Source organism: Mastacembelus armatus, unplaced genomic scaffold (genome assembly GCF_900324485.2).
Source record: "Mastacembelus armatus unplaced genomic scaffold, fMasArm1.2, whole genome shotgun sequence".
NCBI classification, from domain to species: domain Eukaryota; kingdom Metazoa; phylum Chordata; class Actinopteri; order Synbranchiformes; family Mastacembelidae; genus Mastacembelus; species Mastacembelus armatus.
The window spans coordinates 31,116-40,309 of NW_022872875.1; the positions used below are offsets into that span (position 1 = coordinate 31,116).

The 9,194-nt window shown below is 40.5% G+C and overlaps 1 non-coding gene across 1 annotated transcript; it reads left to right on the top strand.

Moving 5' to 3' along the window:
- The first annotated feature begins 2,503 nt into the window (after window positions 1-2,503).
- trnan-guu (transfer RNA asparagine (anticodon GUU)) lies at window positions 2,504-2,577 on the top strand. The gene has a single exon. It is a non-coding gene; the product is annotated as a tRNA-Asn (tRNA).
- The last annotated feature ends 6,617 nt before the right edge of the window (window positions 2,578-9,194 follow it).

Sequence of the window (9,194 nt, forward strand, 5' to 3'; positions counted from 1 at the left end):
ATTTGTCATCAAGGTGACAAATGACATTCGTCTGAACATCAACGCTGGCAGAGTCTCTGTCTTAGTACTGTTGGATGTAAGTGCTGCTTTTGACACAATGGACCATGTGATCCTGTTACAAAGGTTAGAGAACTGGATAGGCATCTCTGGTACTGCCCTTAAATGGTTTGAGTCCTATCTTGAAGACAGGAAGTATTTCATTGAAGTTGGGAACTGTGTCTAAAACCAAATGTGGGGTCCCCCTGGGGTCCATCTTGGGACCCCGTTTGTTCAATCTTCATGTTTCCTTTAGGAAAGTTAATACGCAGTAATAATGTGTCCTACCATAACTATGCAGATGACACTACAGATTTACATTTCACTCACAGCTGGTGAATATGGACCAGTCGATTCACTGTGTCACTGCATTGAACAGATCACTGTGTGGATGCAAAACAACTCCCTCCAAATAAACATTGATAAGACTGAAATAATCATCTTTGGGCCACAGAAACAAAGAGAAAGTGTCAGCAGTCACCTCAAGTCTCTTTCTCTTAAATTTAAAAATCTAGTCAGAACTCTAGGGGTAATCATGGACTCAGACATGAATTTTAACAGCCATTTAAATCAATAACATCGTCAGCATTTTACCATCTCAAAAACATTGCCAGAATCAATGGGATCATGTCTAAACCAGACTTGGAGAGACTCATCCTTGCATTTATCTCCAGAAGGTTAGATTACTGTAATGGCCTGCTCATAGGGCTCTCAAAACAAGCTATTAGGCAGCTGCAGTACATTCAGAATGCTGCTGCTTGGGTCTTGACTAGAACCAGGAAGTAAAACCATGTTACTCCTGTTCTCAGATTTCTGCACTGGCTTCCTTTTGCTCAGAGAATAGACTTTAAAACAGCACTGCTTGTGTATAAGTCTCTTCATGGCTCAGCACCACAGTACATCTCTGACATGTTGGTGCCATATGAACCATCTCAAAGTCTGAGAACATCAGGGACATGCCTTCTGCTCATGAGTCAGGACTAAACAGGGACATTCAGCGTTTCAGTTCTATGCAGCTAAAACGTGGAATAGTCTTCCTGATGGTGTTAGAGAGGTCTCATCTCTGGCAATGTTTAAGTCCAAGCTAAAAGCATTTCTTTTTGATGTGGCATATGACATATGACAACAGAAAATGCTTTCTCTATAGTGATTTATCTGCACTCATTCTCCTTTAATTATAGTTCAAGTTCATCTTCCGCTATTTGCTGTTTCTTATTTTGATTTTTGCCATTGATTTGTGATTGTGCTGATTGATTTGATTTGTGTGATTAGTGCGAAGTGGAAGTTTTCAGGACTTCTGTTTTTTTCCTGAACAAAGGTTCTGACTGCTCTTTCAGCAAACACAGGGGATCATCAAAATACTGCTGTCTATTGCAACACACAGCTTACACATCAACTACATCTACTCATCTAAAGTCAGACAACTTCATGTCTAATGTGGGGCTCAAAACACGTGACCCTGAGATTAAGAGTCTCATGGTCTACAAACTGAGCTAACCAGGCTTCACTTGGACTAGCCAGAGCATCCAATTGTGATACATGGCACAACCACTTTTTCGACACAGTGGACTAGTTCCATGTATGATAGAGTGGTGCACGTAGCACTACAATTAAACACTGTCAAGTATGTTTGAAAAGGTTATGCATACATGTATTAGACAGATTACAGAAAAGGTCAAACATAATCTCTTTAAAGAAGAAGAAAGTGCAAAATTCTGGACTATTGATTAAACTATTCTGGGGCAAGAATGAGAACATGAAACAAAAGAAGTTAATGCTAATCAATAGCATTTAGAGATTTATCAGAAGAAAGCCAGAACTCCTAGCAAAAAAAAGTCAGAATTTTGAGAAAATTCAAAATTAGACTATTAAAAAACAGATTGGTTTGAAAAACCCAGAGGGTCAGAAAAAGTCCAAACTTTCACTCCTGCTTTCCTGACTGACATGTTTTCCATAAGCAGAAGTACAGGAGCCAAGAAGCAGAACAGATGAGGTGGATGGAAAATACCTGAGAAGAGTAGTGTAAGCCTTTGACACAGTTATGGTGGTGTAGTGGTGAGCATAGCTGCCTTCCACACAGGGGGCAGTTGTATACAGTAGTCATAGCCAATGAAATTGAAGCATTGTTGATGCTTGTTTCCATGGTGTAATGGTTAGCCATCTGGACTTTGACTTGATCCCATTTACATCCCAGACGGATGGCATCTGGCTTTAAAAAATCCTGTGGTCCTGCACATCAACATCTTACTGTTCTCAAAACATCCAAACATAAAAGGAGGAACTTTCTTCTTTTTATACCAGAACCTGATATAAAAAGTTCAAACCTCACACAGGGCTTCTTCTTAATGCCCACCTGAAATTATGTGCAGTCATATGTATTGTACTTTGTTTAGACAGTCAGTAGGAAACCAGGTCTGAAAATGTGTCCCTAAGAGAGGAAATGAAAATGAAAAAGTTTGCACTAACAGTCTCTGTGGCGTAATAGGTCAGTGCATTCGCCTGTTAACTGAAAGGTTGGTGGTTCAAATCCACCCAGGGACGTCTTCTTTCTGGAGACTTGTTTGTATTCAGAGTTTGACCACAAATGAGTTGAAAGTCAGGAAGTCATACCTCCAAACTAATAGCACAGCTTTGATGGTGAAGTATTGAAGTCGTTTCTGTGTTACAAGTCTTCAAGCAGCTTTGTTTGACTGAACCAATGGTGGTTTGAGCTCAACCAGGTCAGCTGTACTTTGTCATGGCAGCATGTTTATCTATTCAGTTAGTCTCAAAGCTTTACAGAAGAGGATTATGGGCACTGTGATATTTGTCTGAGGGAAAAAGTCACAATTCAGAGAAAAAGAAGAATTCTGAGAAAAAGTCAGATAGAGAAAAAAAAAGCAAATTATCAAAGGTTGAGTCGTGGCAATTAGACTTTCAGTTCCAATGTATTTCTGTCAGATAAATTGCAGGTTCCAGTCCAACTTTCTCTTAGACTAATGAAGCCACCTGGATGGGTGGTGAAACGTTGAGGCCTTAAAACTGAAAGTCCAGTTGCTATGACTCAACCTTTAGATTCTTAGTAATGTTAACATAGTATATAAACACTTGGTTGTAGTAGAATAGATGTTATAGTTAATTTTATGGCTGATTAGTCAATAATGAAGTTTTCTGACACTTGGGTTTGAAGTAAAGCTATAGTAACATCAGCTCTGAATGGAACCCCAGCATCCCCAACACACCGTTTCTTCCCAACTGTGTCATTGTGTCAGTATCATAATGTAAAGGTATAGAAAAGGATGGTTTCGATCCACTGGCCTTTGGGACCAGGACCACTACAGCAGCAGGATGATAAACAAGAACCAGGACCCATATTTTATTCACCAAGACCACTACAAGAATGAATTTAACCATGTAAAGCCCACTGTTGCAGAATTACAACATCACTTTTAACAATTCTCTGTTGTTGCCGAAGGAGCTACCTGCCCTGGATGACTGTTGCAGTCAGCTCACCTCAGTTAGCAGTTAGCTCATTATTTTGCAGTTGTATTTCATTTCACAGTGGTCTATAAATGGGATCACAAAAGATTTAACATCATCAGCAAATGACATAGCACTTTATTACACAGATACATTTTTACTGGAGACTTTAGTATAAATACTATTCTGCAATAGTAACAGTCTACTTACAGTCTAATGTTACTGCACTGATTCATAAACTGTCACCATGGAACAACCATATGAACATAATTCAAGTTTGACACTGATGTAACTGAGCTCTGCCCTATAACTGTGATTAGTTTTACGACTGGAATAAAACATCCATCTATTATCCATACCCACTTATTCCTACTTAAAATGTTGAAATAAAGAAAATCAAAAAGGCTTCATCCTGGACAGGTCACCAGTCCATCACAGCACCAATATTAAATATTACTTTTTAAAAATACTTTAAACAAGACATGTTGTTGTTTTAAATATCTCAAATTCAGTAGTTACACGTGCAAGTTGTTGTGGCCAAGCGGTTAAGGTGATGGGCTTGAAATTCATTGGGGTCTCCCTGCAAAGGTTGGAATCCTCTTAACAGTGATCTGCTATTCAAAAATGCACTACATTTATGTCTTCTTGCCTTAGTGGACTTTGAGGACTGAGAAAACTGTGTTGCTGTGTGTGTTCCAGTTAGGTTAGGTTAATGCTGACATCATGTCTCATTTGAATGAGAGAGAACCAACAAACACAGTGTACTGTCATTATTGTTTTGATGTCAGTTCCCCCTTCAGATAGTGTTTCCATAGTAACAGAGGTTAGGTTATGGTTCAGTGTAGCACAGAGAACTGGGGCCTGTTTCAGAAAGTGGGTTTAGTGAAAACCCAGAATGTATTAACTCTGAGATGAGGGATACTCAGGGTTTTTGGTTTCACAAAGCGTGTTCAGATTGACTCTGAGTCAGTTACCGTGGTAACTCACTCTGTAACCCAAACCTGCTCGCTGGCATGTTTTATAAACCGAGTTCTTCCTGAGTCCTGGGTATTCAGACTGAAGAAGAGGCAGGAGACCTGGTGTGCCCTTTTGTTGAGGAACCCATTTGTGCAGAAGCACAATTGCTTCACAGAATTTTGCGTCGAGAGACTGTAATAAGACCCTGTCTGGACATCTATGTCGAGCAGTTAATATTAAGATTTCTGTCTTATGCAGGTGATTAAATTGATCATAGTTACAGGGCAGAGCTTAACCTGAATTATTTTCGTACGGTGGTTCCATGGTGACAGATTATGAATCAGTGCAGTAACATTAGACTGGAATTAGACATTAGAGTTACTGTGGCAGTAAACCTGGAAATTCTTCTGGTAATTCTGCACAGATCAACTATTTTAAACATTTGGGGGAATGTGACGACGTGACCGAGTGGTTAAGGTGAAGCACTGCTAATCCATTGTGCTCTGCACACATGGCTTTGAATCCCATCCTTGTTGTGAATGCTCATATTGGGCATTCAAAGATTATTTATTATAAATGTGTTGGTACAAATCATTATAAATTGTAAATAATATACATGTTCTCCCCATGCTTGTGTGGGTTTACTCGAGGTACTTCAGTCCAAAGACATGCATGTTAGGTCGACTGGTGAGCCTCAATTCTCTGTAGGGTATAACTGACATCAACAGTAGACAACATACTGACTTTATGTGGTCAGTCTACACCACTACCACTTTATCTTGAAAGTCAAACTCAAGAGGGAATGTATACACAATGGCAAACTATTATCCTGGCCCATGCAATTTTGTGGCACTTTTACGTTATTGCAAAAGAATTTGGCTAAGGCATTATTACACATACACCTGCAGTGACTATTTTTCTAGATATAAAGTGTTAATTTCCTATTTCAGAGTGTTAAAATAAAAATAAAGAAATAAAACAGCATGATCATATTGCTGAACTTATTAAAGAGACAGATGTACATCATTCCCCCAATAGCAACCTGTTGTTTTATAGGAAACAGTCTAAACTGTCACTTTGTTTCTAGTCTCTTCTTCAGAGTTGCAGCAGAAGCTACATTTATACAGAAACACTATCTACTATTGGAATTTCTGTACTTACCATCCAACCCTTCAACCTCTGAGGTGCTGCATCTAGAATGTGGTGATCTCTCCAAGATGAAAGCTGAGGAAGTGGACTCGTCAGTCTCATCAGTAGACATCTCCTGGCTGCTCTGAAAACTAAGGCTTCGTGGCCTCTTTCTTGAAGGGGTCGCTCCCTGTTTCTTTTTGGGGGTTGTCACATTCTGAAGCCTTTTCAAAAGCTGTTTCTTCACAGATTCCTAACAAGACACAATAAATTGTTTGCGTTACCAATTACATTAAACTAAATCAGATGCAGAAATGAAACCATACAAACAGACACGTTGCCTTGATTAATCTGGATGAAGCACATTCCTCCTATTCTGAGTGTCAGATGTTTGCACCTTGGCTGCCATATATCTAACAGTATATATAGCTATAGCTGTTCTACACTCAGTTTGGGTGTGTTCGTTTAATTTTCCATCTAGTGGTGACGACAGTAATGGCTCTGAAGAACTGATTGGCGTCAAATGTACAGGTTGAAGCATTGTTTTAAATATTTGAAATGGTGCCATTATGTTGTCAGCTGAATTCCTGTGAATTGAGTTGGTGTGTAATTGTCTAGTTCAGTGTTGGTAATAAACATGCAACTTGAGTTCAGAAGTCCTGTTTTTCTTTGGCTGAGATTTCTATCCCACACTCATAGGTTCTTATTTACCAGAGAATTTCTAATTTAGCTCTTGGCCACCAAGAATATTGGGCTTTTTACTGCACCACATCTGACAACTGTAGTTACTTCTCAAACTAGTATTCATCACCTTCCTGTCCTGTGAAACTTCAGACATATGTAATCTTGTAGAATCTGATGCATGTCTGCAGATATATTAAACAATTCTAAGGGACCATTTTTCCTCCGTTAGTACTATTGCTTTTTACTCTAGGTACAATTTGTTAAGCAGGATTTTAATTCAGGACTTTTACATGCAGTGGAGTGGTTCTGCTACTTTTAAAGGATCCTACTATGTTTGTTTGTTTGTTTGTTTTTTCCCATTACCCGCTCCCACAAGATGTCGCTGTTTGGTTTTTCATGTCAACACGTCCTGTTGGTAGACGCTTTGGTCCAGGGCGCGCAGGTGGTCGACCAACAAGCCCCTCACTGTAACGCCGCATTTTGAACTTATCACAACACTTCTGCCCTGGATTTTTATTACACACGTCAGTCAGAGACCGTGTCGTTTACGCTGTTCCATGTTTCTCCACCGAAAGGAAAAACACAGTAGCTAATGATAATTCAATGATCCTTATCATCCTGTATTTTTCAAAAGACGTTTAATCCTCTTCAAAAAGACAGTGAAAGAGACCGTGCGTAAAGCTGCTGACCAGCGGATATAGTTCCGCATTAAATTCATTAGAAAAACATGTCAGATTAGCGTTTTACTATGTGTTTCCTACCGAGGATGACAATCAGATGAGCGTGGCTCTGTTCAGGTGAGCTAAAACCTCTGGATGAAATGTGACCATTGCATCCTTTACTCGCGGGACCGATCTGCAGCTGGTCGGGTTCAGCTTCGTTCATTTGATGTCTTCATTTCAAATATTCCCAATAAGGCAGTTAAACTATATATATAGTTTTATTCAGCTCTTTGTCTTCAGAATCAGATGCTTTTGTGAATTTCTAGACTTTTCAGACTCAGGTAGAGACCATCCTGATCATCCCATTCACAACACCCTGAAGGAGCAAAGAAGCACCTAAAGAGGACGACTCATCTCACTGTGCTGCAGGACTGAACCACACACGATTCATCCTCACTGCCATCAGGCTCTAAAACACCTTAGCTAATGGCAGAAGACTCACCAACATGAGCTGGACTGTTAATGGCTACTTTCATTATCCATTAGTTTACATACAAAACCAACTGAATTTTCCCTTTGGACATTAACTACCATACAGTAGTTATTACCTTCAAATGCTACAGCAAAAGTACACATCCATCCATTTTCAATACCTGCTTATTCCTTAACCAGGGTCACCAGGACCTGCTGGAGCCTATCCCTGCTTATTCCTTAACCAGGGTCACCAGGACCTGCTGGAGCCTATCCCAGCTCTCTTTCGGGTGGAAGGCAGTGGTACACCCTGGATAAGTCACCAGTCCATCACAGGGCTGAATACACACATTGCTATGTGAATTCATGTTGTGTTCAATCTTCTCCTCTCTGCTCTCTCCATCCTCCAGAGTCAAGTTCCTGATACATGATGCTGTGCAACCTTGTGTCAACAATGTGCCTAACCCTTACACTATTCTTTCACGGGTGCCTTCATCAGCTCAGTGGTTTTCAGTTGTTGAGCTGGCTAATGCTTTCTTTACTGTGCCTGTTCACTCGGACAGTCAATTTTGGTTTGCTTTTCAGTTTCGAGGGAAAACATGGACATGGACTCGTCTGTGTCAGTGTTATTGTGAAAGTCTTGTTTTGTCTCCTGACAGTGCCTTGCTGCAGTATGTTTATGATGTTTTGGTGTGTGCACCCACTCGGGAGCAGTGTGAGGCAGACACAATTGTTTTGTTGAAGCGTTCGGCTGCAGAGGGCCACAAGGTCAGTTTGTCAAATCTTCAGTTTGTACAGCGTGAAGTGATTTTCCTTGGTCATGTGATTACTGCAGAGGGGAAGTCTCTGCCCCCCAAAAGAGTGACAGCAATTCAAAACCTTCCTAGACCTCAGACAAGGAAGAAGATGATGTCATTTTTGGGCATGTGCTCCTATTGCAATAATTTTATTCCTAATTATGTTGTTTTGGAAGCTCCATTGAGCTCACTAATCCATGGCAAATAACTTCAGCCACATGACACTGTTATCTGGACACCTGAAGCAGAAAAGGCATTTGTTGACATGAAACTGGCTTTACAAACTGCTCCAACACTTGGCCTTTCTGATCCCACTCAGCCCTTTGTGCAGACCGTTGATGAGAAAAACTGTTGTATGACACCTATTCTTTTACAGCAGCATGACAACACTGTTCTTCTTGACATGCCAAACATCACAGTGAAACGTACTCTGTTTTGACGTCTGGTCCATTTCCACCGCACTACTCAGCTCAGGCGGGTGAGTTAGTGGCTCTCACAGAAGCATGTAAATTGGCAGAAGATAAATCTGTAACGATTTGGGTAGGTTCTAGATATGTGTTTGGCATAACACATGACTATGGTGCTGTTTGGTGTCACAGACACTTTTTAAAATCTGGTGGAAAACCTATTCTTCTTTATGATAAAGTTGCAGATCTTCTTGATGTGTTGCTGTTGCCTAAACAAATAGCTGTCTGCAAATGTGCAGCTCACACTAAGGGTAATGACTCTGTTTCCAGGGGCAACCGCAAAGCTGATGCAGCTGCAAAGGTCACAACTTTGAGACCACTCCAACTTGACACTATCTGTTTGTCTTCTGACTCTCCACCTCTCTCCCTCTCAGCTCTGCAAAGTTTCTCTTCACCACAGGAGAGAAAAACCTGGAAGCGGCTGATGCTGAGTACAGGGATGAAGTTTGGTGGGGACCTAATGGGAAACCTTGTCTTCTGAAACACTTTTTCTCTCATTTTGAAAAGTTGACACATGGGCTGGATCATGCGTC